Source organism: Neofelis nebulosa, chromosome 10 (genome assembly GCF_028018385.1).
Source record: "Neofelis nebulosa isolate mNeoNeb1 chromosome 10, mNeoNeb1.pri, whole genome shotgun sequence".
NCBI classification, from domain to species: Eukaryota; Metazoa; Chordata; class Mammalia; order Carnivora; family Felidae; genus Neofelis; species Neofelis nebulosa.
The window spans coordinates 54,692,755-54,720,510 of NC_080791.1; the positions used below are offsets into that span (position 1 = coordinate 54,692,755).

Consider the following 27,756-nt stretch of genomic DNA (forward strand, 5'->3'; position numbering starts at 1 on the left):
ATATATATATATATACATCTTCTTTATCCATTTATCCATCGATGGACATGGACATTTGGGCTCTTTCCATACTTTGGCTATTGTTGATAGTGCTGCTATAAACATGGGGGTGTATGTGTCCCTTTGAAACAGCACACCTGTATCCCGTGGATAAATGCCTAGTAGTGCAATTGTGCTAGGTTGTAGGGTAGTTCTATTTTTAATTTTGGGGGGAACCTCCATACTGTTTTCCAGAGTACCTGCACCAGCTTGCAAGAAAATTCGGCAATTATGACAGAAATATTTAAAAACTAATACATATATCAGCAATAATTAGTTAAGAAAAACAATGGAATGAAGAACCCATATATCATGGTAATAAAAAAATCAAAGCACCTAGTAATAAACTTAATTATAAATATGCATATCTATAAAACTTTACCATGGATCTAAAAGGAGATTTGAATAAAAGGAGAGACATTATACTGTGTTGGAAGATTTAATATTGTAAAGATATTAATTTTCTTCAGGCTAAGCCTATTATTAACAAAATCCCAATAAAAATAACTTTTTATTTATTTATTTATTTATTTTTAAAAGTTTTATTTATTTTTGAGACAGGGAGAGACAGAGCATGAACAGGGGAGGGTCAGAGAGAGGGAGACACAGAATCCGAAACAGGCTCCAGGCTCTGAGCTGTCAGCACAGAGCCCTACTCGGGACTCGAACCCATGGACCATGAGATCATGACCTGAGCTGAAGTCGGCCGCTTAACCCACTGAGCCACCCAGGCACCCCAAAAATAACTTTTTTTTAATGTGAAAGAAATCTATTTAAAAATTTATTTTGAAAAATGTTTGCACTAGTTTTCAGTGAGTCAGAATGCTCTACTGCCTTTTCCTTAAGAAAGGATTGAAGTCTTCCCCTGGTCTGCACCCTTCCTCCCCTGGGGGTCCTAGCTTGTGTTTGCATGACTCCCCAGCTCCCAGGATCATGCTTTGAGAGGGACACACTGGCTGTAAACCTCGGGGGTAACTCTCCAGTCATGATGCAGACTTTAGAATGTCCTGTTTAAGATACAAAGTAAATGTTTTGAACGAAAACAAAAGAGAGAGAAGAAAAAAAAAGGGAAAAAGTAAGAAAGTCAAGCCCATCTTTAGGAAAATAATGCCAAAAAAGTCTTTTCCTACCAGATATTAAGGTGAACCAGCCAGATACAATAATTAAAACATCACTAGCTAAAAAGCACACTTCAGAAATGCATCCAAATACATGTAAGGATTTAGTACATTAAAAAGCCTGTGCCTCCTCCTATCGGTGGGGGATGTTAAGATAACTGTATCATTATGAAAACAAATCCAAATTCACAGTACATGAAGAAAAATTCCAGAAGGATTAAAAATTGTAATTTAAGAAGGAGAAAGTACAGGTGAATGTCAACAAAACTTCAGAGTAAGGAATGACTTTCTAAACATGAGACTAAAAGCAGAGCTCATAAAGGATGATAGATGTGGTTGTATAAAAATGTGAGTCTTTTACAGCAAAATTCACCATAAACTAAATTAAAAGACAGATGGTATAGGAAATATCCTTATTTTTTAAAAAAAATTTACATCCAAGTTAGTTAGCATATAGTGCAACAATGATTTCAGGAGTAGATTCCTTAATGCCCCTTACCATTTAGCCCATTCCCCCCCCCCCACAACCCCTCTAGTAACCCTCTGTTTGTTCTTCATATTTAAGAGTCTCTTATGTTTTTGTCTCCCTCCCTGTTTTTTATATTATTTTTGCTTAACTTCCCTTATGTTCCTCTGTTTTGTATCTTAAATTCCTCATAGGAGTGAAGTCATATGAGATTTGTCTTTCTCCAACTGACTAATTTCACTTACCATAATACCCTCTAGTTCCATCCACATAGTTGCAAATGGCAAGATTTCATTCTTCTTGATTGCAGAGTAATACTCCATTGTGCATATATATATATATATATATATATATATATATACACACATATACCACATCTTCTTTATCCATTCATCCATCGATGGACATTTGGGCTCTTTCCATACTTTGGCTATTGTTGATAGTGCTGCTATAAACATTGGGGTGCATGTGCCCTTTCGAAACAGCATATCTGTATCCCTTGGATAAATGCCTAGTAGTGCAATTGCTGGGTGGTAGGGTAGTTCTATTTTTAGTTTTTTGAGGAACCTCCATACTGTTTTCCTGAGTGGTCGCACCAGTTTGCATTCCCACCAGCTGTGCAAAAGTGATCATCTCTCTCCACATCCTTGCCAACATCTGTTGTTGCCTGAGTTGTTAACATTAGCCATTCTGACAGGTGTAAGGTGGTATCTCATTGTGGTTTTGATATGTATTTCCCTGATGATGGGTGATGTGGAGCATTTTTTCATGTGTCGGTTGGCCATCTGGATGTTTTCTTTGGAGAAGTGTCTATTCATGTCATTTGCCCATTTCTTCACTGGATTCTTTGTTTTTTGGGTGTTGAGTTTGATAAGTGCTTTATAGATTTTGGATACTAACCCTTTATCAGATATGTCGTTTGCAAATATCTTCTCCCATTCCATCGGTTTCCTTTTAGTTTTGATGATTGTTTCCTTTGCTGTGCCGAAGTTTTTATTTTGACGAGGTCCCAATAGTTCATTTTTGCTTTTGTTTCCCTTGCCTTTGGAGACAAGTTGAGTAAGAGTTGCTGCGGCCAAGGTCAAAAGGTTTTTCCTGCTTTCTCTTCTAGGATTTTGATGGCTTCTTATCTTACATTTAGGTCTCTCATCCATTTTAAGTTTATTTTTGTGTATGGTGTAAGAAAGTGGTCCAGGTTCATTTTTCTGCATGTCGCTGTCCAGTTTTCCCAGCACCACTTGCTGAAGAGACTGTCTTTATTCCATTGGATATTCTTTCCTGCTTTGTCAAAGATTAGTTGGCCATACGTTTGTGGGTCCATTTCTGGGTTCTCTATTCTGTTCCATTGATCTGAGTGTCTGTTTTTGTGCCATATAGGAAATATCCTTAACCAAAGGTTCATATCCTTAACATTCAAAGAACCTCCAAATCAATAAGTGAAAAATGAAACTGTATAATTGACCACAAAAGGTATTTTACACAAGAAAAATAAACCTCAAATGGCTAATAAACTAAAAAAGTTCAACTCTACTATTAGTCAAAGAAATGAAAATTAAAACCACACACAAAAAAATAAGGATAAATATATGCACTATTAACAAGGGTTAATAGATTCAAGCACTTTCAAACATTACTGGGTTCATCAACTCATACAGTCCTTGTAGAGGATATATAAAATCCATAAGGCAATGCTACTACTAGGAATGTATAACAAAGAAATAATTAAGGGTACATATCCATGTATATAATAAGGATATATATGCCCTTAATAATCTTTAATATATAACAGGGCACTGTCTATAATAATAAAGCATTGGAAACAACTTAAGTGTCCAAAAATAAGGAATGTATGCAGCCATTTCAAACAATATAGAAGAATAGGAACAAAAAAAAAAAAAAACTAAGGAAAGATATTTAAGATAAGAAAGTGATAATGGAAATGCAGCCAGTAGGGGGAAAGTATTAGCTGGACAACCTGGCACTAGAGTTCTGATAGGAAGGGACTGTTTTGACTTAGCAGAATAGCTTAGGAGCTCTTTGCAGTTTGGAGCAAAGCCAAAAGAGCCTTGAATTCCCTTGTGCAAAAGGGAAAGGGAATTGGAAATGAGTGCTTTGGAGTCTACATCTAGAGGAGATTGAAAAAGATAGGAAGGGAGGGAAGCTGGCAGCTGGTCCTGTCATAGTACCACATGGAGGGATGGCCTATGATAAGAATGACTAAGGGACTCAGAACTCCTCTCTGAAACTCAGTTTCAAGTTGTTCTCCAAATTGTGCTTCAATACAAGCTATCCTCTGTTTGCCCCCAAATCTTTTAAAAATATTTGCTAATATACCACCTTGTTTAGGCCATATTTGGAGGAAAGAAGGGATTGGAGAAGTGTAGAATGGACAATGTGCCCAAGAGGTGAAATAAGGGGCAAAGATCAGGCAGAAAATCAGTGCTAGAGGTTGTCAAAGAGAGCAAACCCCACCTCCATCTGTAACCTCCCCAGAACTCTCAGAGATATTGGAAGGGAGTTGAGTTCCATGTCATTCATAGGATAGGGGTTTGAGCAGAATTCTTTTACATCTCAAAAGTTGGGGAGGGGAGACTCCAGAAGGTTAGAGGACCCTGTAAAGTACATGGAAGATCGGGGTGGGAAAATTCACACACACTCACACACGCAAAAACTGCTGAGAAGGATACACAGCCTACAAAATGATGCTGAGATTATCAGCAATATTTATTTTCCTCTTTTAGTCATCTGTATTCTGATTCTTCTGTAATGAATCCATATTACTTGTGTAATTTTTAGAAATAAAAATGTACTGAGGTAGAGAGCTGATTGGTGGTAGCCAGGGCTGGGGAGAGGGGGCAATGGGGAGTGCCTGCTTAATGGCTATGGGTTTCCTGTTGGGTGATGAAAGAGTTTTAGATCTAACAGAAGTAGTGGTTGTATGACACTGTGAATGTGCCAAATGCCACTGAGTTGTTCACTTTAAAAAGATTAATTTTATGTGACGTGAATTTGACTTAAATAGAGAAAAAAGAAAAAACATCTATAGAGGCAAAAATATACAACATGAATCAGACTCTGTCACTCTTCTGCTTAAAATCCTTCAGGGACATCCTAACTCTTTAACATGGCAGACAAGGCTCTTCCTGCCCTGGCCCTGCCCCTGCTCCACCACAGCCACCCTTCCCCATCAACCTTACTCTCTAGCCATGCAAAACTGTGTGCACTTCTCTGAAGGAACCTATTCTTTCCTGCCTCCATGCCTTTGTATGGGTTTTCTTTTCCTGGAATGCCCTTCCCCTAGTTACTTTCCACTCATCCTTCAAAACTCAACATCTCCTTTGAGAAGATTTCCCTGATTCCATAGTCAGGGAGTGCCTCCTCCCTGTAACCCAAGAACCTTTGGGACATTGCCCAATTTTTTTTAAGTTTATTTATTTATTTTGCGGGGGGGAGGGAGGGACAGAGAGAGGGGGAGAAAAAGAAAGAATCCCAAGCAGGCTCCACACTGTCAGCACAGAGCCTGACTCCAGGCTTGAACTCACAAACCGTGAGATCATGACCTGAGCCAAAATCAAGAGTCAGATGCTTAACCAACTGAGCCATTCCGGGGCCCCATGGGCCATTTCCCAATTTCATCGGTGTAGGGGACTGTGAACCCTTGAAGGACAGGGCCTGAGACTTTCCTCTCTTTAGCCTCAGAACCTGGCACAGGACAGAAGCTATGATAAATGTGAAATGAATAAGAACAGACTTAGTCATTGAAAGTGACCCTAGGCATGAAATTGAAAATGATCTAGAGATGTTTAACTGGCTTACTGTGACATTTGTCACAGAAGAATGGGAGATCTTTTCTTTTTCTTCTTACTTTTTATGAATTATTTAGGAATTGAAGCATAGATCAAAATTCCAAATTAAATGTCAATATAAATAGCAAAATGGTCCCAGATGGGGCTTAGACGCTTGCAGAATACCAGTGGTCTCAGGAAAATAAAACTTAATTATTCAAAAAAGCTCAAATAAAATACAATAGAAACTTAATTACTTTCACAAAATACAAAAACAAGAAAAACTCATGATGGGTAGTAGAGAAAAGATTTTTTTTTGATACCTTGCTCCAAAACTAAAACATAATATTGCTATCTTAGGATTTTTGTTAAAAAATACCTAAGTCTTACAGGATTTTAAGTGACTCTAAACCCCTAATGAAATAATGGGTCTAGGCAAAATACAGGATTCTTACAGGATTTTAAGTGACTCTAAACCCCTAATGAAATAATGGGTCTAGGTGCTAATTTTATTAGGTGGAAGGTTGATGTGGAATTTCATAATGTATGTGTCAGGCTGACACCGCTGAACCCCTGTTCAACCTTAGCATTATTGAAAGTGGGACAGCCAGACACTAACTGCCTCCTAATAAATGCAGGAGGAAGTATACATCACCACTTTAGAAAAAATCTTGCCCAAAGGATCGAAACTGATTTAATGTCTTGAATCACCAGTTTGTGAGAAATATAAAGGATAGAGAAGCCTGTTAAACGACACCATAAAGATCTAAGGAATCAAATCAAGAAGATGGGAAATTCTACAAGACAAAGGACTCCATTTCTTCAATAAATGAGTCATAGTAAGCAAGAGAAGAGGGAAACCATAGATTCAAGGAGATAAAGATTCAACTGATATAAATTTGAATAACCAACAAGAAGATATTTTTGAGACAATCTGGGAAAATTTACATTGATTGGATATTGATAGTATTTTATAAAATAATTTTTTGTTGTTTACTTTTGAGATAGCATGAGCAGGGGAAGGGCAGGGAGAGAGAAAGAGAGGGACAGAGGATCCAAAGCAGTCTCTGCACTGGCAATAACAAGCCCAATGTGGGGCTTCAGCCCCAGAACCGTGAGGTCATCACTTGAGCTGAAGTCGGACGCTCAACTGACTAAGCCACCCAGATGCCCTGGCTATTGATAATATTAAGGAATGATTGTTAACTTTATGTGTGATAATGATATTTATCACATCATCATGTTTTTAAAAACTTTCTTATTTTTAGAGATTGAAGTATTTATGGTGAGATGATATGATGTCTTGAATTGGCATTAAAAAGATTCCTAAAAAATATATGTTGGGGGTAGATGAAACAATGACACAGAATATTAATAATTGTTGCTTCTGGATGATAATGAACACATGGATTCATTATACTATCCTTCCCCCTTTTGTGTATTAAAGAATAAACTTAACATTCAGCATCCATGTGGCACTGTTAATAAGTTCATCTACTGAGTCAGGACTATGTCATACTAAATGGCATGTCTTGGACCTTGTCTTGGAAGGTCTTGGACCTTGAAGTAAAAAAACCCCTGGGTTCAAATCCTAGCTCTGCTACTTACTAGCCCTGTCACCTTGAGCAAATTATTCACTTCTCAGAATTTGCTTGCTCATCTGTAAAGGGGGATAATATTACCTACTTCAGAAAGTTGGAGGAGCAAGTAAGATGATATATAAAGTGTCTAGTACTCGCCCAGCTCAGAATAAACACTCTGTAAGTGTTAACTACCTTGTATTAATCCAGCTATTTATTTCCTTTCTTGTTTTCTGAAACATAATTTAAATAATTCCAAAGTTGATGAAGTGAAAAGTGAAATCCCCCCAATTTCACTCTCCAGAGGAAGGAACTACCATTGACAGTTTGTTGCTGGTTTCTCTCCAGACTTTTTCTTTATATCTGTAAATATATAAAAGTACATTCATCCCTATACATATGGTATGGGTTATTTTTAAACAAAAATGAAATCATGTATTACATATTGTTCTGCAATTTACTTTTTCCACATTGCAATATTCAGCGTGTCTTTTTGTCAGTTCATGGGGCTCTGTACATGTGATTCAGTAAGTAATGTCGTTCATATGCATTTGCTCCCAGGTGTGAGCATTCCTGTGAACTAGAATCCTACAGCAGAATTGTTAGGTCAAGGGCACGTGTAGTATATCTATCTTCATAGTACCCAAAATGGTTCTACTGCCCCTCCACAAGTTATTGACTTACTTTCATATTAAGACCTATTGTCTATACATTTTTAAGTTGCATGCTGGGAGATACTGCCCTTACTGGTACCACTTATTTCTCAACAGGCACTGAAAATGTTTCAGAGGATAAATGTGTTGGATTAGCAAAAATCAGCCTCATGGAAAATAGCCGGGCTCCATTCTGCTATTTGTTCCCGTTAGAGGATAATGTGCTGCATGCTGTTTTCAAGGCTGAATGTAGCGGTGGATTGGATAAAATAAATGGGAGTCCTAGTTTTCTTTGTGAAAAGCCAGTGAAGATTATGTGAGGCAGGATCCTGAAAGAAAGCAGGGAATAAAAGCTCCTCTCAAAAGAGGTCCCAGCGGATGGCAGCTGTGAAAAGGTGGATGAGTAAAGAAAGAGGAAGTAAATCCTGCCTCAGTTCCCTGGGAAGTTCAAGATCACACTTTTCCCTTCCGTTGTTCTAGTGACTTAGGACAATTCCAGAGAAAGATGGTTTTGAGAAGAGAAGAAATCCAAATGGAATTCAATTTGGTCTTACTTATGTAAGAGCACCTGTCATGTGGTGCACAATAGTCCCAGGCAGAACTCCCAAGAAAGACCACTTTGTAAACCATCCTGCTGCTGTGGGGAGGTCAACAATTGTCCTTTGTCCGTGCAGCCCTCCCATCACCCCGCTATGGAATTGCTGGTCCAAACCGCTGCAGTAAGGTTTGGGCGAGGAGAAATTATTCCATTGTCTTTTAGAAATTAGATCAATAAGAGTGATGTCATTCATGATTTCCTTGGGTTCTGGCTGTTCCTGGTGTAGGAAATCATGTGCTGCCCCTTTGCTGCATATATTTCTCTAGATCCACAGGCAATATGGGCACATAGAAAATGACCCCATGTCAAGTGAGAATCTAAAGTTCCAAAAATCTTAACTTTTTTTTTTTAGGTGAAGTAAAATCAACATTTAGTATAGTGATTTCTAAAATAATACATGTAAAAACAAATAAGTAAATGTCTTAGTCTCTTTTGGACCTGGGGATAGTTTTTAAATCTAGGTTATTAATTCAATAAAACATGGATTTGTATTTGACCTTTAAAACATTTTTTCTCTTTGATTTCTTTTTTAGCCCTGGATCAAAGTCTTCTGCCGATCCATAGACAGGCGACCACAACAAATAACCAGTTTGCAAGTGAGTTTTAACATAGATATCTCCTTGATTTTTCTTTGACAGTTACCTTTAATTATTTCAGTAAATATTTAATGTCCCAGGTATACCGTCCTAGGTGCTAAGGATAAAACAGAAGAAAACAACAAAAATTCTTGCCCTTGAGGGTGTACATGCTAGTGGGGGAAGCTTCATTCATTCATTTACTCATTTGTTGAACAAGTGTTTATTGATTTTTTTTTAGTGTTTACTTTTATTTATTTTTTGAGACAGAGAGAGCAAGTGTGTATGCAAGTGGGAGAAGGGCAGAGAGAGAGAGAGATGGAGAGAGAGAATCCCAACCTGACTCCACACTCAGTGCAGAGCCTAATATGAGGCTCAATCTCACAACCGTGAGATCATGACCTGAGCTGAAATCAAGAGTCAGATGCTTAATTGACTGAGCCACCCAGGCGCCCCACATTTATTGATCTTCTAATATGACTAAAGCCTTAGGCCACACATTGTGCCTAAGCAGGATTTTATCTCTGCCCTCAGAATACAGTGGGAAAAATAAGACATGTGTGCATTTTTCCCTGCTGCTCCCCATATACAAAGAGTACGGAAGAGTGGTTCAAAGATGGTTTCTCAGAGGTGACAAGTCAGATGATACTGGAAGAACAAACTGATGAGGGGAAAAGACAGTCCAGGTGATGAGTAGTGATGAGACAGAGTGGGCCACAAGGTCCAGGACAGCTGAGGAGGTCAATGAATGCTGTTTAATGAATGACTGAAACTCCTCCAGGGGAACGTGAACTCTGAGAGGCAAGAGTTCTGGGAACTGCAAGTCCTTTCCTATGGCTGGAATTTAAAGTGTGTAGGGATGACGGGCAGGAGATAGGGCTTGGGGAAAGAGGCAGGGTCTGGATGTGAGGTAGGCCTGGCTAAGGAGTTTTGTTCCGAAGACAATTAGAAAATTCGTTGGGGGGGGGGGTGCCTGGGTGGCTCAGTCAGTTATGTGTCCAACTTCGGCTCAGGTCAAGATCTCATGGTCCATGGATTCAAGCCCCACATTGGGCTCTGTGCTGACAGCTCAAAGCTTGGAGCCTGCTTCAGATTCTGTGTCTCTCTCTTTCTCTGCCTCTCCCCCACTTGTGGTCTGTCTCTCTCTCTCTCTCTCAAAAATAAATAAATGTTTTTTAAAAAACTTAAAGAAAAAAAGAAAATTCATGGATCATTTTAAATAGCATTATGACATGGTCTGGTTGTGTTTTATTCTTTTCTTAAGAAAAGTGTATTTTTAAAGCTTTATTTTTAAACAGCATTTTAAAAATGATATATGTCTATTTTAGATGAACCTTTAGGGACTTTTTGTGTGAGCAATGATTTCATTATACTATTTCTGTAACTGGTACATTGCACATCTCTTTCTGCATCACAGTGGAGGAACCTTTCTCTCTCATTGGATTTGACACACAGAAGGCTCTCAGCAAAGATTTGCTGTTGTGAAATTCCACTCATGCTGGCAAGGGGCAGCTGGCTTAGATGAGGCCATGATCTGCCCCAAATATGCCACCCTGAGACACTGAAGCTTCACCACCTATCTGGGAATATTTAACAATTCCTTACTGCCACGTCATTGCCACTATATATATATTTTTTATCTCTTTCTAAAATTTTTACCATGGGAAAATTCAAATATTAATGTATAGGAAAGTAGAAAGGATGATATAATACACCCTCATGTTCCCATCACCCAACGTCAACAATTAACAACTCATAGCAGCCCATCTCATCTCATTTATATCCTTATCTCTCCCTGACCACTGCATTATTTTGAAGTAAATCCCAGACATCATATCTTTTCCTACGTGTCTCTAAAAGATAAGAACTTCTTTAGAAACATATCCACAATTATTACAACTAACAAAATAATTATTCTTTATTGTCATCAATATACAGTATTCAAATTCCAATTGTCTCTCTTTTATTTAAATTGGCTTATGGAATCATGATCTGCACAAGGTCCACATTTGTATGGACTGGTGTTTCCTAAGCCTCTTTCAATCAACATCTTCCTTCCTTCCTTCCTTCCTTCCTTCCTTCCTTCACCTTGCTAGCTGTTTATTTAACCTTAGGCTAAGTTGAAAACAACACTTTAAGGGTGCCATTTTCCTTCCTGCTCCCTTCATTGTTTTTTTTTTAATCCCTGACAATTTTTGAGATAAAGAATTGTATCCCATTATTGCAAAATATTCTTTGAATTTGCAAAGTATATCTAATGTTGCCTGGTTGTTTCTAGCCTGCCAGCTTTATTCAAGTGCCAAGTGCATACTGATCATGCCACATACACAAGTGAATTCTAGAAAATATAATGTTGAACATATTTTTAGAAAGGGAAAATGTTATCTAAACAGAAAAACAGTGGAGGATATCACAAAGAAAAATATCAATAGTGGGGTGACTGGGTGGCTTAGTTGGTTAAACTTCCAACTCTTGGTCATGATCTTGTGGTTTATAAGCTCAAGCCCCACGTCGTGCTCTGTGCTGACGGTGTGGGGTCTGCTTGGGATTCTCTGTCTCCTGTCTCCTCTCTCTGCTCCTCCCCTGCTTGCTCGCTCTCTTTCTCTAAATAAAAAAAATAAACAAACACTTTAAAAAGAAAAATATCAATAGAATTAAATATATGCTAAATTAGAATTTTTTGGCCAACAAACACAAAATGGAAGGACAAATGATGAGCCGAGGGGATAGTTGCCCTCTATGAGAGATATCAAGTTTGTAGCCTTAAACCATGTGATTGGGTCCAAATGGGTCCACTTACAAGATTACCCCAAATCCTGATTCTCTAGATCCCATCTTCCAGATTATCTGAAAGTTATGTTTTTCCACCCCCCCTCAGGATCCCCTGCCCCAATTATTCACTTGAGAAGCCTTAGGGTTGAGGGTGAGATTCTTACATTTAGTCCCTTTGTTCTATCTGTTGGTCTCACCATCCTGCTGCCCTATGGACCCCAGGAGCTATGCTGGGCCTCTGCTGACCTCATCTCTACCACCTGTTCCTTCCCTCCAGCAATCAGGAAAACACCCTTTACTTCTTATGAGTGATGATTTTCAAAGGAGTTTCCTGCAGAAGAGCTGCAGGGCCCCTAATGACCCAGTTCTTTTCATTATGCCATAGTCCCTTCTCCCAGAACTCACAAGCACGGTTGAAGTCAGAGGATGATCAGGCCCCTGTGGTACCTAAAACGTACCAGCATCTGCTGCATAAAGTATTTCCTGGCTACAAGGAAGGAAGCGGATGCTGACAGATGAAGCAGAAAAGGAGTCTGTTCAAAGAACATTGGGCCGCTCGTAAAATTGTTGCAAAGACTGGAGGAAACAATCTTCGAAGAAAATCACCCAAAACCATGCAGCTCAACTGGCCTAATGAGAAAACTAAGGATGTTGCCCCATCACCACTCAGCAACTACCTGCTGCCAAGAGCTCAGTTTGACTGTCACCACTGCTGCCAAAGGCATCTAGCTTCTTCTGCATCAGGAACTCAACCTTACAGACCATCCTGTCTCCCCAACCACATGGCTCTGCTGCCACCCTCGCCAGCAAGAGGAATGCATTATTCATCTTTTCCCCCTCCAAGCCCCCTTCCCCACCAGAATCCCACACAAGTGCATCTGACTGGAGGAGCGCAAGTCACATTCCTGTGTTCTTGCTGCAAAAGAGCAGGAGAGGGAAGGAAGATTCTGTCTTCTAATTTGGTGGAACTCAAAAGGGAAAATCCTGCTAACATCAGAAGGGTATTCAAAAGGTGCTTGGTACCCAAAGACCAGGACAGATGTCCACCAGAATGAATGACTTAGGCTGGGTATGATGGGGTGGTTTCTCTGAGATAGAGTGGTCTTACATTTACTGATTAAAATATGGACTGGGTTAAATATGAAATGACATGCAAGGTTATTCATGGAGGCATTATTTGTAATAACAAAAGATTGGAAACTATTCAAATGTCCAGTAATAGAGATTTGGTTGAATAAAAATCATGGTACATCAATACATGCATGGAAGATAATGCAGCTGAAAATAAAGGAGGAGGCATGATCTTTAAAATGTAAGTAAGTGAAAAAAACAAGTGGAGAATAATATGCATAATAGTTAATTTTTCTGTAAGAAAGGTTGGGGATATATATATAGGAATATGGGAATATATATATGGCTCAACCATAGAAATTATCATTTTTTCTGGTAAAATGGTCCATTATTGGCAATTTCATACAATTCAACATAATATAGGGTGGAAGAGACATGGGTGAATAAGAGATTCTGCAAATACATTATGTATTTCTTACATTGGAATCATATAGATGTGTTTTACACATTCAAAACATTAAATTGAAAATGAACTCATACGATTTTAAGACAAACTGCAAACAGTGTACCTGTTTATCAAGTTAATGATGTAGCTGCATAGAGAAGACAATTATTTGAAATGATTTCAAGTGATACTACAATATAGTATATTTGTTGTATGTACATTGTGGAATATATTTTAAGGGTAAAAAAATCTAATGCTTCATTCTATAGTTACATTGCTAGTAGTAGTCTTTGTGTTAGCATTTTGAAACTATTTTTATATAGTATAGTATATAGCAATAAATAATTATGTTAATGTTATTAGGAACCAAGATTTACAGTGTAAGAGAAGTAAAATGTAAAATCAAAGCATTAATATAAATATTAATGTTAAATTTGAATTAGAAATGTAATATTAAGAATAATTAGAAATAACAGTAGAAATATTAAAAATTTGGTATTAGAAATATGGTTTTTATTTTTTTCAAAAATATATCCTATTTCTGTGCTTTTCAGAAGGGCCTAGAAGGATTAAAAACCCATGGACAATGAACAACCTGTGGTGTCCAGATTGTGGTCCCTAAATAACCTTTCCCATTTAAAGGACCCGGGACTTCTTGGATGGCTGATTCCAAGTCTGGGACAGTACATGTACAAGATGAGGCAGGAACACCTTGCTGAGCCAAAAACTGTGAAGTTATCAAAGATCGGTGGGTTATATGGAAAGAACTCAAGAGCCCACAAGAAGGGGCCCCAATTGACCAAAAATGGGATAATTTAAGAATCTAAAAAAGTAGTGGTTGAATTTTATGGGAATACATAGAATATATAAAAGCCTACTGAGTTCGTGGGGGAGGAAGAGCACCAAAACAGACAAATTAACAAACTAGGTCACAATTCTTACTTTGAAAAATGGCAACTTAAGGGAAAAGAGTAAGCATTATGCTGCCTTTCCAATTAAATCTACATCCCAGGGTGACCAAATAGCTCTCTGAGGGCTATCGATGAGGAAGAGTTCTTCTTTACAGACAATTCCCAGCCAATAAGTGCAGAAGGAATGATGGAATTAGAAAGACCATCACTTTGCAATCCTAATGATATAACTGATTAAGGCAAAGATCAATAATGGATGAAAGCATTGGATGAAAAGCTTATGGAGAACTTTACAATGGAGAGATCTGGCTGACATCACCTGAATCTGCTGATCAATCTTTAGCAAGAGTAGGACAGCCAGATAACATGCACTTCTTGAGATGTCCCTTATGGAAAAAGAAAAGAACGTGAATCCAATAGGGCTTTTAGAACTAACCTCCGCTTACGTGAAATAAAGGAGGTAGAGGCTCAGATTTAAGTGCTGCTGCGAGGACATGAATGGATAAACTCAAAATATGAGATGTTCTTTTTTTTTTTTTTTTTTTTTTTTTTTTTTGAGAGAGAGACAGAGCATGAGCTGGGAGGGGCAGAGAGAGAGGGAGACACAGAAGCCAAAACAGGCTCCAGTCTCCAGGCTGCCAGCACAGGGCCTGATGCAGGGCTCAAACCCACAAACTGTGAGATAATGACCTGAGCCAAAGCCAGATACTTAGCTGACCGAGCCACTGAGGTGCCACCAGAATATGAGATTCCATAAAACAACTGAACATCAAGTCAATGGCATGAAGAAAAAAATGGTGGGGCAAAGTGGAGAGAGACTATTCTAAATTTTAAGACACTCGAACATAACCATCAAATGCAATGTGTGGACCTCATCTGGATGCTGAGTCTAAAAAAACCAACAATAACGAAGATATTTCTTCAGTATCAGAGAACTGTGAAAATGGTCTAAGAATTAGATGATATCAAGGAATTGTTACTTTTGTTAGGTGTGTTACTGGCATCATGGTTATATAAGAAAATATTCGTATATTTTAGAGATGCAAAGTGAAACATCGATAGACAAAATTACATGAGGTCTGGGACTTGCTTTAAAATTTTTTTTTAATGTTTTATTTAGTTTTGAGAGAGCGAGAGAGAATAAGTGGGAGGGGGCAGAGAGAGAGGGAGACACAGAATCTGCAAAGCAGGCTCCAGGCTCTGAGCTGTCAGCACAGAGCCCGATGTGGGGCTCAAACTCATGAACCCGAGATCATGATCTGAGCCAAAGTTGGACGCTTAACCGACTGAGCCACACAGGCGCCCCTAGGATTTGCTTTAAAAATGGTTCCACAGTGGGGAACCTGGCTGGCTCAGTTGGAAGAGCATGCAACCCTTGCTCTCAGGGCTGAGAGTTCAAGCCACACATTGTGCATGGAGCCTACTTTATTTAAAAAAATTTGTTTTTAATTTATTTTGAGAGAGACAGAGAGAAGGTGTGTGGGGGAGGAGCAGAGAGAGAGAGGAAGAAAGAGAATCCCAAGCAGGCTCCGCGAGGTCAGTGTGCAGAGCATGACACAGGGTTCGAACCCACAAAACAGATCATGACCAGAGTCAGTCGCTCAACCAATGGAACCATCCAGGCCCCCATAGGGCCTAATTTAAATAAATAAAAAAACAAACAAATAAAATGCTTCTGCAGAAAAAGGAGAAGGATAGACAAAGTAAGTGTTGTCAAATCCTAATAACTGCTGAATCTGAGTAATGGGTATATACTATTCTTTTTAATTTTGTTTTTATTTTTTTTTTGAAATTTTCCATAGTGAAAAGATAATGGAGACAGGCAAAATAGAAATCAATTCAGCCTGATCTTTGTATACCAATGGAGCACATACATGGAAAAAGTTATGGCAAAAGAGATTGACTTGCGGTCACTATCAGAGTGAAGGGGGAGTCACAAGCACCTGTGATGTCAGCGATCACGCCTTGAATGATGTGACCTTGGCAGGAGGACGGGCTGTTGGTGGGTTTAACAATTCTTTCTCACGTCTCCTTTTTCCTAACACCTGAGGTGGCATCTCAGCACATCCAAGTAGAGTACAGAGCAGTGTGCAATGTTCTTTTGCATCCAAAAAATGCTAATCACACTTGATATCTTTGCTAATTCACTGGGGAATAATTTTGGGTTCCATAGGTACATCTCAAGATTTAAATGGAACTGGGAAGAATTTAACAAGCATGTTGATTCTGTACGGATTGCCCCTCACCCCACCTCTCCTGACACTTCCTCTGTGACCATCCTGTTTGAGTAAGGGTGCTGGGTGAGGGAAGAAGAAACATTTTTTTTAGAGGAAGGATTACAAAAATTGGGGATGCAACCACAGCCAAGTGTGTGACCACTCTGCAGTCCAGAATGTGGGGCAGGTGGATATCATCAATTGATCAGCCCTCTTGCCCACGGGACTTGGCTTCTTGCCACACTACTCCAGGCAGCACCATATGGATGAAGTCTTCCTACTTGAAACGTCTTCAGACTGAATTGTAAAGCATTTGCCTCGCTGCTTTTTAATTTCTACAGTGGAACAAACGAGAAGAAAAATATCTTGAATAGAAACTCAAGGAATTTGGATTAGATTAGATGTGAAGAACAGCCTCACGCGAGGAAGCTGAAATGTGGAATAATTACGGCACTTAGAAAGATTATGATACTTTTTCTAAAACATCTATTAAAACTGGACAGATTCTGATTGTCTGGGATGGTCCAGGAATGATGAAGTTGACAACATGTTGTCTTTTGGCCTGTGTCAGGGCATCTAGCATTTTTGCCTGCCCAGCATCTTTTTCCCATCCTCCAACAGAAAATTCTTTCCTTTAGAGAAATGTATGTTTGGGAAGGAGCTGCTGCTTCCCTTCTACACTTGGTTTTAACTGTGCCCGAAGCAAGATTCAGTCCTGGAGAATTTAAATGTGAACAACAGGGGTGCCTGGCTGGCTTAGTGGGTAAAGTGTGTGACTCTTGATCTTGGGGTTGTAAGTTCAAGCCTTATGTTGGGTATAGAGATTACTTAAAAATATAATCTTAAAAAAATAGATACATAGAGAAATAAGTAAATAAGAACAACAATAAATTGCCTCCTCCTTCCCCTTAGTTTGGATTGTGCTAATGTCATTTCCAAGGAAAGAAAGTCTTGATTAGCATGGCATGTGAGATGCTTCATTCATTCCATTAACATTTATTAAGCTGTTGCAGTCTTTTTGACACCCTGGATATACAGAAAGGAAAGACAACCTTTGTTTCCAGGTGTTCACAGTTAAAGAGACAGTTACGATACAGTAGTTATATAATAGATGACATAGTACTTAATAGTTCCAAGCACTATTTTAAACATTTTGCATATACTAACATTAAATTCTTACAACAACCCTTTGAGATACGTTCTGTTACTTTTTTCGTTTTTGACACAGGGAAAGTGAGGCACAGAGAGGTTAAAGGAAATTGCCCACATTTACCCAGTTCAGGAGCTGAAGATCTGGGATTTAAACCAGGGTAGCCTGGCTTTTAACCACCACATTCTAGAGCTTTATTATCCCTAAGGATCAATGTTGGAATTATCCTGGAGAAAAATCAATAATAATGGCTACCATTCAGTAAGTGCTTCCTATGTACCCAGGTGCATTTCTGCCTTAACACATGAAGGCTTTTGAAAGATTTAATGCAGCAAAGATTAGGAGCCTCAGGGAACTGAGGCTCAGAGAGGTTAAGTGACTTGCAGAGATCACCCAGCGAAATGGCAAAGGGTGAATTTGGTCCCCTCATGTTCACTTACAAAGCCTTTGCCCTTTCTGTCACATTTCCCTCAAGGACCTTACCTTCCAGCTTTTCCACCAGAGGACGCTGTTCCTGGTCTGCACGTGGTCATCTTCTTGTAGCTTCACATGGTGAGGAGAGAGAGGAAGCAAGCCCTATCTTGTCTCTTCTTATCTCAGATGCTTATGACTCACTGCCAGTGACTGGGAAAGAGAATCTACACTGGGAATCCTCTAACATCAGAGAGTAGGTCATATTTTGCTCCCAACAGTACTCTTATAATTTGCGTATATACCTTGCAACCTGACTCCTGAGAATATATCTGCTCAGTGGGGGAGAGATTAAGAAGCTCTGTGTAAGTGTTCCTTTGGGAAAATAAAAAGGATGTTATTTATTTATTATTGTGGCAGCCATTCAAATGTTGAAGGAGGAGAAACTTGCTTTTGTTCTGCTTCCTGCCTTCAGGCCAAACATGTGAATAAGGCTCTTGGATAAGGTATGTGTCAGGTGTCCTGAAGACCAAGTGCCTATTTCATTAGAAGACCAGGCATTGGAGGCGGTATTTTGGTGGGAGATTTTCTGTGATCCACAGTAGGCACTTATGTCTAGTAAAACCACCCCCAATATAGAAGAGGCTCTGATGCACCTTCATGGAACTAACTCGGGATTAACTTCCAGAAAATTTATCAGCTAAGGCGCGTGGGAACTCCTGCATGCAAAAGTTTATGGGTGCTTACTAAGCACTTTAGGTAGATCAACTAATTAAGTCCTTACAACAACACCATTTACAAGTGAGAAAAATGTGGCACGAGGAAAATAAAGAACTGCCAATGGAGTTATAGATGTTTATCAGGAGGCAGTGATGGTTGCTAACAAACCCATTTCTTCTAGGCACATATGGTATCATTTAATTAAATAAAGTGTAAAGCTGTGAAATAGAAGTGTAGAAAGTTGAGATATTATTTCTATGAAAACTACGTTGAATGTTTTGGGAAGACATGAGAAAGGTGTTCCCTCCAAAAGCGCTATTGAATTAGGTATGAGCAAGACCACGCTCTTTCCTGTCTCCATGACTGTGCCTGTCACAGCTGATTAGAAGGTCTTTCTCACCTTTTCCTCCTCCGAATGCATCCTCCAGGATGACCTCTTCTTCTTCTTCTTCTTTTTTTTTTGTTTAAACAACAGAAATTTATTTTTCACAGTTCAGGAGACTGAGAAGTCCAAGACCAAGGTGCTGGCTGACTTTGCTCATAGTGAAGACCCTGTTGCTGATCTGCACATGGTCGTCTTCTTGTAGCTTCACATGGTGAGGAGGGAGAGGAAGCAAGCCCTCTCTTGTCTCTTCTTATAAAGACGCTCATCTTAAAGAAGATGTGGTATTACTCGCCAATCAAAAAGAATGAAATCTTGCCTTTTGCAACTACATGGATGGAACTGGAGGGTATTATGCTAAGTGAAATTAGTCAGAGAAAGACAAATATCATATGACTTCACTCATATGAGGACTTTAAGAGACAAAACAGATGAACGTAAGGGAAGGGAAACAAAAATAATATAAAAACAGGGAGGGGACAAAACAGAAGAGACCCATAAATATGGAGAACAAACTGAGGGTTACTGGAGGGGTTGTGGGAGGGGGGATGGGCTAAATGGGTAAGGGGCACTAAGGAATCTACTCCTGAAATCATTGTTGCACTATATGCTAACTAATTTGAATGTAAATTAAAAAAAAATTTTTTTTTTAATTAAAAAAAAAAAGAAAGATGCTCATCTTATCGTGAGGGCCCCACCCTGACAACCTAATTCCTTCCCAAAGCCTCCATCTCTAAATATCATCACATTGGTGATTAGGGGTTCAATGATTTTGGGGGTACATAAACCCAATAGTATAGGTCAAAATAAATTTGGCAACTGAAGTCAAGTCATTGCAAGTCTTTATATAGTTATTGTCTCAGTCACCAGGTCACTTTTAACAGCTCTCTCCCCATGCCACACTAGGATAGTGAATTGACCATTTAACCCTTTGATGACTGAAGAAATGTTGTAGGCCTTTACCTCCTCACTTTATTCTTCCTCTCACCACGTCCATTGCTTCCTTTCACCCACATGCCACCCCTCTACCAAAACCCTTGATTCTGAAACCTCATATGGCATTTAAGTTTCACTCCAAAATGAAAATTCTCTAAAAAACTTCTTTGTATTCTGTCATTTGAGGTCCTGCCCTTTCTCACTGTCCTCCAAGATGACCTCTTCTAAGAAGCCTTCTCTGGTAGCCTGAGTTTTACCAGTTTGGCTACTCATAATGGCAAGTTACTTACTCTCTCTGAGTCTTGGGAGTCTGCATCACTGAAATGGAGATAAGATTATCTACCTTGCAGGTCTGCCATGGAGATTAAGTGAGATGATGCTTGTAAAGTTACTCAACAAATGGTAATCATTGTGATGTGCTTGGTCCCATGCTAGGGGCTACAGAGCAGATGAACGAGACAGCCCCTTCCACAAGAAGCTGCAGATGAGCACATGACTGTCTGCCTGCTTTTGGCTTCAATTGCCCTGTAGTGAGCTGAAGCAGATTTTCACAAATATAAATGAAGACTTTTCTAGATGTTTTTAGACACCGACACCATTATGTCATCCAAGTTCTCAGTTAGCATTTGAATAATGCATCCTGAAGGCCTGAAGGGCATCACCACAGAGCCTTTCCAGATATGACTTTCTTATACTTCCTCACAAAATGATTTGTCCTGATGCTTAAAGGGCCATCAGAACGGCTTTAAGGGAAATAGGTTGTGATTCATGGAAACCACATGGAGTAGACTCTGGAATCTTTTCTCGCTGAGTTCAAATCATGGCTCTACTGGCTATTTGACCCCAGAACAGTTATACAATGGCTCTGAGTATCAATTTTCTCATCAGAAAAGTGGGAATAATAATTCTTATTTCATAAGAGGGTAAACAAGCAGACTGAGATGAAGCGTCAAGTGTTCAGTACAGTGCTTGGCAGATAGTCCATACCTAATTCATGTTAGTTTCCTAATAGGTGAATTTAAGTAGGTAGGGATGTAGTGGGTGCACATCTAAACTGTGAGCTGAGGGACTTCAAGCAGACCTTCTTCAGTGGTTTCTTTGTGCCACTGTCACAAAGACTGTAGTCTGAGCAGCCCATGGGTCTGACTTTGCACTTGGTCTCTTTCCAGTTTTCCAGTAGAAATGACTAATAATCAAATTATTATTCCATTATTTAAGTTGTGGGTTTCTCTTGAGTGAGGTAATCAGCTTCTGGGAGCCTCCATTTCTCTGTTTATAGCAGCTTGCAGATGCAAGGGCCTTGCAGGAAACAATGAAAGGAATAGAACTAATGAAATGCATCTGAGACAGCACGGATACTCATAGGTACCTGATGAAATGTGGCTACTAATAGCATAGCAGGAGACCTTCTTTTTGAAGTATAGTTGGGCCAGTTGATTCAAAAAGTTGATTCAGGCAGGAAATATTTAAAAAAAAAAAAATCCCTCACCATGCCCTACCAGTACCACTAAGATCATCAAACCTGTTAATTTCATCCCTCATGGTAGCTCCCATCCCCACTCCTGGCTTGTATGGTAGATGTGAGTCACCACCTCCAAAGGCTAGAAATACTGCTCCAGGCATAAAGTTTGGTTTGCAACTTTGCAGGCTTTCCTGCTCACAGAGACCACGTACGTGACCACAGGCTGAAGTCGGAGGAGAAGGGAGTGGGGGTGGCCCTCACCATGGACCACAGAAGAGGAAGATGTGGAGAAATCTGAAAGGAGGAGGTGGTTGGGGAGAACTGGAGGGAGGTGGAACCATGAAGTGGGAGCTACTTCCGTGGCCAGCTGTTCCTCATGCCGCTGAGTGCAGCGGGGCATCACAGCCTGCAGAACTGGGCTGGTCCTGAACACCTGGTTTGGAATGAGCACTTTTGCCCTGGAGGCCTTGGCAAGATTTCTTTCCCCATCCGACCCTTACCATGTTGGCACCATTGACTCTTGTAAGTCCCAGAATGTGGGGTGAAGAGATGTGGCCTCCTGGAGAGGTTATGGTGTCCTGAAGGGAAACCCCTTGTCTCCTTGTCAAAGTGATACTGAACTGAACCAGTTTGGCCTTGCCTCCATGTTGGGATGGCTGGGGAACACCCCACTATGTTAAGCATCTTGTAAATTATAAACTCTATTGATTTAGGGCTCTGTGTTTCTTTTTTCTTTTCTTTTCTTTTTTAAGTTTATTTATTTTGAGAGAGACAGAGAGAACGTGAGCGGGGGGGGGGGGGGGAGGGCGGTGCGGAGAGAGAGAATCCCAAACAGGCTCTGCGTTGTCAGCAGCCCCCCAATGGGGGGCTCGATCTCCCAAAACTGTAAGATCATGACCTGAGCCGAAATCGAGAATAAGATGCTCAACCGACTGAGCCACCTAGGCGCTCTGTAGAGCTCTGTGTTTTTGAATCAAACTGGAGCCTACCTCCACTCTGAACTGGAACCATACAGTTAATGCAAGATCCACCTGCTCATATTATAATCAAACACACACTTCTGATTTAGTTGTTCTTGCAGTTTAAAATTAGACGTTGTTGTCAGAAAAAAAAAAAAGAAAGCAGCTGTGTTTCAGTGCTATTCAGATCTGTGACTGACCCAGTTTTCAAAAATTAAAAATGTGGCATTGGTATTCATCACATCTTTGCGCCTTGCTCACATTCTTAAGATGAGCATTGAGAAGTGTTTTCTGAGCTGTGAGGCTATGGAAGAGAAAGGGCCTTGACCAGCCCTCCAGCAAAATTCCAGAGGTCCAGATCTTGCTGAGATTTACCTTCACATGCTGAAAGGAAGATGGCAAAAGAGACCGCTCCGAAGGGTAACCAGGAAAACCGTAAAAACCAAAATAATCATGGAATTGTTTATGCCAATGTTCTCAATATTTTTGCCACCACTACCCTCATGATAGAAGAGAGCTACAGAGTTGAAACCTTACTCAACCCTCCCCTCCCATCCCTGTGTGCGGAGGATCTGGCTGCCAGGATCCTCCCCCAAGCCTTGTGAGAACGTTGGTGGTTTATTCTAAAGATACCAAATAAATTAGGACTGTCCTCTGTGTCTGGTCTTTAGGATTTCCAGAGTGCCTGGTTATCTACGTGCTTGTTATATAAAGCACAGCTCTCTGCCTTCCCCAGTGGGAGTTACAGGTGGCTCCCCTCTTGTCCCATACTCAAGCATGTGTACACCATCAAACATGAGTGGACATTTAAGGAAAACAGTAAAGACAAGATAAACTAACAGAAACAAGTAGTAACACTAGAGGAAGTCAAGATAACTCAGGGGGAACAAACAAACAAAAAACTAAGGAAATGCATTTAAAAGAATCATCTGGGGCACCTGGCTGGCTCAGTTGGTAGGTATCTGACTTCAGCTCAGGTCATGATCTCATGGTTTGTGAGTTCGAGCCCTGTGTCAAGCTCTATGCTGACAGCTCAGAGCCTGGCACCTGCTTTGGATTCTGTGTCTCCCTCTCTCTCTGCCTTTCCCCTGCTTGAACTCTGTCTCTGTCTCTCTCTCAAAAATCAATAACATTAATAGAATCATCTGGGGGTGCCTGGGTGGCTCAGTGGCTTGTGTGTCTGACTCCTGATTTCAGCTCAGGTCATGATCTCAGGGTTTGTGGGGTGAAGGCCATGTTGGACTCTGTGCTGACAGCACAAAAGCTGCTTGACTCTCTCTCTGCCCCTCTTCAGTGCCCCTCTCTCTCTCTCTCTCAAAATAAGTAAATAAACTAAAGAAAAGAAAAGAATTGTCTAATTAGTATGCTCATAAAAGTTGGTGCATCCACAAAATAAGAGCAGCTTGTTATGAAAAAGCAAAAACTCAGAGTACAAAATGAAGGCTTTCCTAAAGGTGACAACAGTCCTAGTAGTTTCTATGACATCACCTAAAATGATCTGTGAAGCAACAAGGAAGTTTCCTAAACTATCAACTGCAAAAAGAATTTTGATTCAACCACAAGGGACTGAATTGTCTTTCTATGCTCTCCTTTGCAAATGATATTACAAAATCGTTATCCTATGAAGAGGGCTATCAAAAAGTAAGCAGCTAAAAGTTATAGTGAGAAAAAAGCATATAGAGGTGCGTCATGTGGTGAATTAATAACAAGCTTTGCTTTTCTCTGGCTGTGAGCCTTCTAAAAGTTGTGCTGTGCTATAATTTCTTTTCTTACTCTGAATAAAAATGTACCGTCAGCTATAATTTTGTATTCATAGTTTAATATCCTTTTTTTTCATGTGTGTGTTGCCAAAGCGAGTGCAATATTCTTTTTTTCAGGCCCCACAAAACCTGCATGTGCCCCTGGCAGTGAGCTCCATGGCCTGTGGATAGAACCGAGAAGTTGGCAAATGAACTGCAGAAGGATGTATGTATACTATCAGATTGCAATTCAGATACCATCAAACATATGGCTCACACTATTTATTGTGTATAGCTACATGTACAGGTAGTAAAAGTGTGAAAACATACACTAGAAGATACACACCATGTGTGAGAATAGTGGCCTTGGGGTCTGGGGTGCTCTACTTTGTACTTATTTTCTGAAGCAAGAATGAAAAAATGTTACCACATTTGAGCGATGGATACATGGATATGCTATTATTCCCAATGATTTTCTCTTTTCTATTTATTCATTTTTTAAATTTTTTGATGTTTTTATTTATTTTTAGACAGAGAGAAAACGTGAGCTGGGGAGGGGCAGAGAGAGAGGGAGATTGGAAGTGAAGCAGGCTGTGCACTGACAGCAGAGAGCCCAATGCAGGGCTCAAACTCACACCTCATGAGTGATGAGATCATGACCTGAGCTGAAGTCAGATGCTTAGCTGACTGAGCCACACAGGCTCCCCTCTCTCTTCTATTTAAATTGTACAGTTGTAAAGTCAGATTCCCTCCAAATTTGGGGGAAATTGTCAAACGGTCTTCTGGCGTCCAGTATTTCTCATGACACATTTTGTCAGTCAGATGGCATCCTTTGCGGGTGACCTGTTTTCCTCTCTTTATCCTTGTGGTGCTACTCTTTCATGACAATCTGTCAGCCTGTAGACGAGTCCCTCATCATGCTGGGCTTTTGTGAACTTTCCAAACTGAGAACCCTGGTCCTTTAGCTCCAAGTATTTCTATTCTATTAGTTCTCTGTCAATTTTATCCTTGCCTTTTCTGTTCTCTTGCTGGAACTCCTGTTAGTCAAATGGTAGGCTTTCTATTTTTGCCTCACATTTTATGTAGGCATTTCCCCCTATTTTATGGAAGGTTTCTTTTACCATCTTATAACACTTTTATTAAATTTTTGGCAATTATATTTTTAAGTCCCAAGATTTTTTACCTTTTTCATAACATCCTGTTTTTATTTTGTAGATGCTCTGTCTTCTATGAAGATATTAATGAAATGTTTTTAATTATACTAGCTGTTTCTTTTTTGTGTTGTTTTGTGGCTGGGTAGTTTAAAAGTATATACCAATGTGGAGTTTTCTTTAAAGCGTGAAAAGGTAGTGAGGGTCTACCCATTACAAATTCAAATCTTGCAATACAGATACAAAAACATTTCAGGATTCTAAAATATATTTTCAAAAACTCAGAAGACAAACCTGAATGCAAACAAAGTGGAAAAAGTTTATTCAAAAAGTTGATAAAACTCTAATTTTATCTAATTTATCTATTTAGATATTCTGATATCTAATTTTTAAAATTTTATTTATTTTTGAGAAAGAGACAGAGCAAGTGAGGGGGGGCAGAAAGAGAGAGAGAGAGAGAGAGACAGAGACAGAGACAGAGACAGAGAGAGAGAATCCTAAGCAGGTTCTGCTTGTCAGCACAGAGCCCTGTGTGGGACTCGAACCCATAAACCACGAGATCATGACCTGAGATGAAACCAAGAGTCGGACGTTTAACCAACTGAGCCACCCAGGCACTCCATCTAATATATAATGTTTAACTGAAATCTGGAAATATGTTTCTGAAGGTTTCAGTAAAATAAGTGAAAATTCAAGTCCTGATTTGGATGTGTATGCAACTTCCTACAGACTGTGTTACAGTATATGTTGGGTCTTTGTTCCTAGTTTCCAGCACAAAGCTCCTAAAACTGTCAGAATTTCCTAAGTGATAGGAATGCCTTTTGTTGTTCTTTATGAGCCCCTTTCAACCACACTTGGTTTATGCTAATGTGATGACTCAGAATGGGGCCCCATAATGGCTTCAGAGTGAGAGCTGGTTGCCAAAAAGACCAAATGGAAGAGTAGAGAGTGGGAACATTCCTCCCCACCCTCTGACTTCTGGGAAAATGAAGGGGACTGAAGGATGGGTTATAAAAGCTCTTGGGGCACCTGGATGGCTCAGTTGGTTGAGTGTCCCACTTCGGCTCAGGTCATGATCTCATGGTTCGTGGGTTTGAGCCCCATGTCAGGCTCTGTGCTGACAGCTCAGAACTTGGAGCCTGCTTCGGATTCTGTATCTTCCTTTCTCTCTGCCCCTCCCCCACTCACGCTCTGTGTGTGTCTCTCTCTCTCACAAATAAAATAAACATTAAAAAAAAATTTAAAGCTCTTGAACTACAATATTCAGAGAACTGAGTTGGTGAACACATCCATGTGCCAAGAGGGGGGCAAACCTTGACTCCCTGGGGACAGAGACTCCTGTACTCTGGCCCCATCTAGTCCTCTGACTATGTACCTCCTCATCTGCCTGCTTACCTTTTATGTGATAGTAAATATAGCACTTTCCCAAATTCTGTGAGTCATTGTAGTGAATTATCACCCAAGAAGGGCATTGTGGGAACCCCTGAATTTGTAATTTGTTGGGCAGAAGTGTGAGTAGCCTGGGTACCCACTTTGTGGCTGGCATCTGAAGTGGGAGCAATCCTGCGAGGCTGTGGGATCAGCGCTAACTCTGGAACTTAGTGTCAGAATTGAATTGAAGTGTTGGACACCCAGTTGGTATAGAATTGGTGTGGAACAATGACATGTATCTGGGGGCAGAAGACATCACAGACTCATTTGCCATTTGTGGTAATGTGTCCTGCAAACAAAAATTTTAATAAATTCTATTTTATGTGACTTCCATCAAAAAAGAAAAAATAAGTATATATTGAGTATGCCCTTGACAAGAGAGAATTTCTAGTTTGATTCACTGCCAATGAGAACCATATCCTCACTCTTATAATCTTACACATCAGATAATTGGAAGAATTGTCCACAGACTAACTTCAGGATCCATTATTGTTTCTCCTCCACTGCCCACATTCGTGTGCTGGACACCACAGGATGGGTCCACATTGAAAACCGTTGGACACTGCTGTCTCTGTGCTATCTGTCATAATTCTGGTACTGTTGGTAGAGTGGGCAGTAAGAATATTCTTGGAAGCTATTCCTATACCGGAATGGCTACTAATACCTATATGTGAAAGTGATTATGAACCACATAAATATATCCAGCTAGACCAAAACTAAAGTTATCCCTAAATTAGCTTATCTTTAGCAGCATCCCCCAAAATGCCTGTGGCCAACCACCACCACATTGCACAAGGCATAGCTGCAGTGGAAAGAAAGAGTGGTCTTAATTGCTTGTGGTGAAATGATTTTGCCTTTGCAAGATTTCAAAAACACATGACAAAGCAACCACATTGCTGCAGCTCTCCCCGTCTAGGAAGGGCCCGTGCAAGTGAAACTCCAGGAAGCTTCAGCTTCATGAGCGTCACAGGAAATCAAAATGCAGGCACTAGAGTCAGATTGCTCTGGTTCCAAGCACAGCGCCAGCAACTAGTAACTTCAGGACCTCAGGTAAGTTACTGTAATATGGGGGTCAAGATCATAATTATGTCATGGAGCTATTGTAAGGATTGCATGATATAATACTTGTAAATCACTTAGAGTAGTGCCTCACATGGTTAGCACGTCATTAACATTATCTTCCTGG

The 27,756-nt window shown here is 39.9% G+C and overlaps 1 long non-coding RNA gene across 1 annotated transcript; it reads left to right on the plus strand.

Moving 5' to 3' along the window:
• The first annotated feature begins 14,579 nt into the window (after window positions 1-14,579).
• On the plus strand, window positions 14,580-22,002 carry LOC131487219 (uncharacterized). The gene is made up of 3 exons (XR_009249664.1): window positions 14,580-16,959; window positions 17,855-18,046; window positions 19,003-22,002. It is a non-coding gene; the product is annotated as an uncharacterized LOC131487219 (long non-coding RNA).
• Window positions 22,003-27,756: the final 5,754 nt, after the last annotated feature.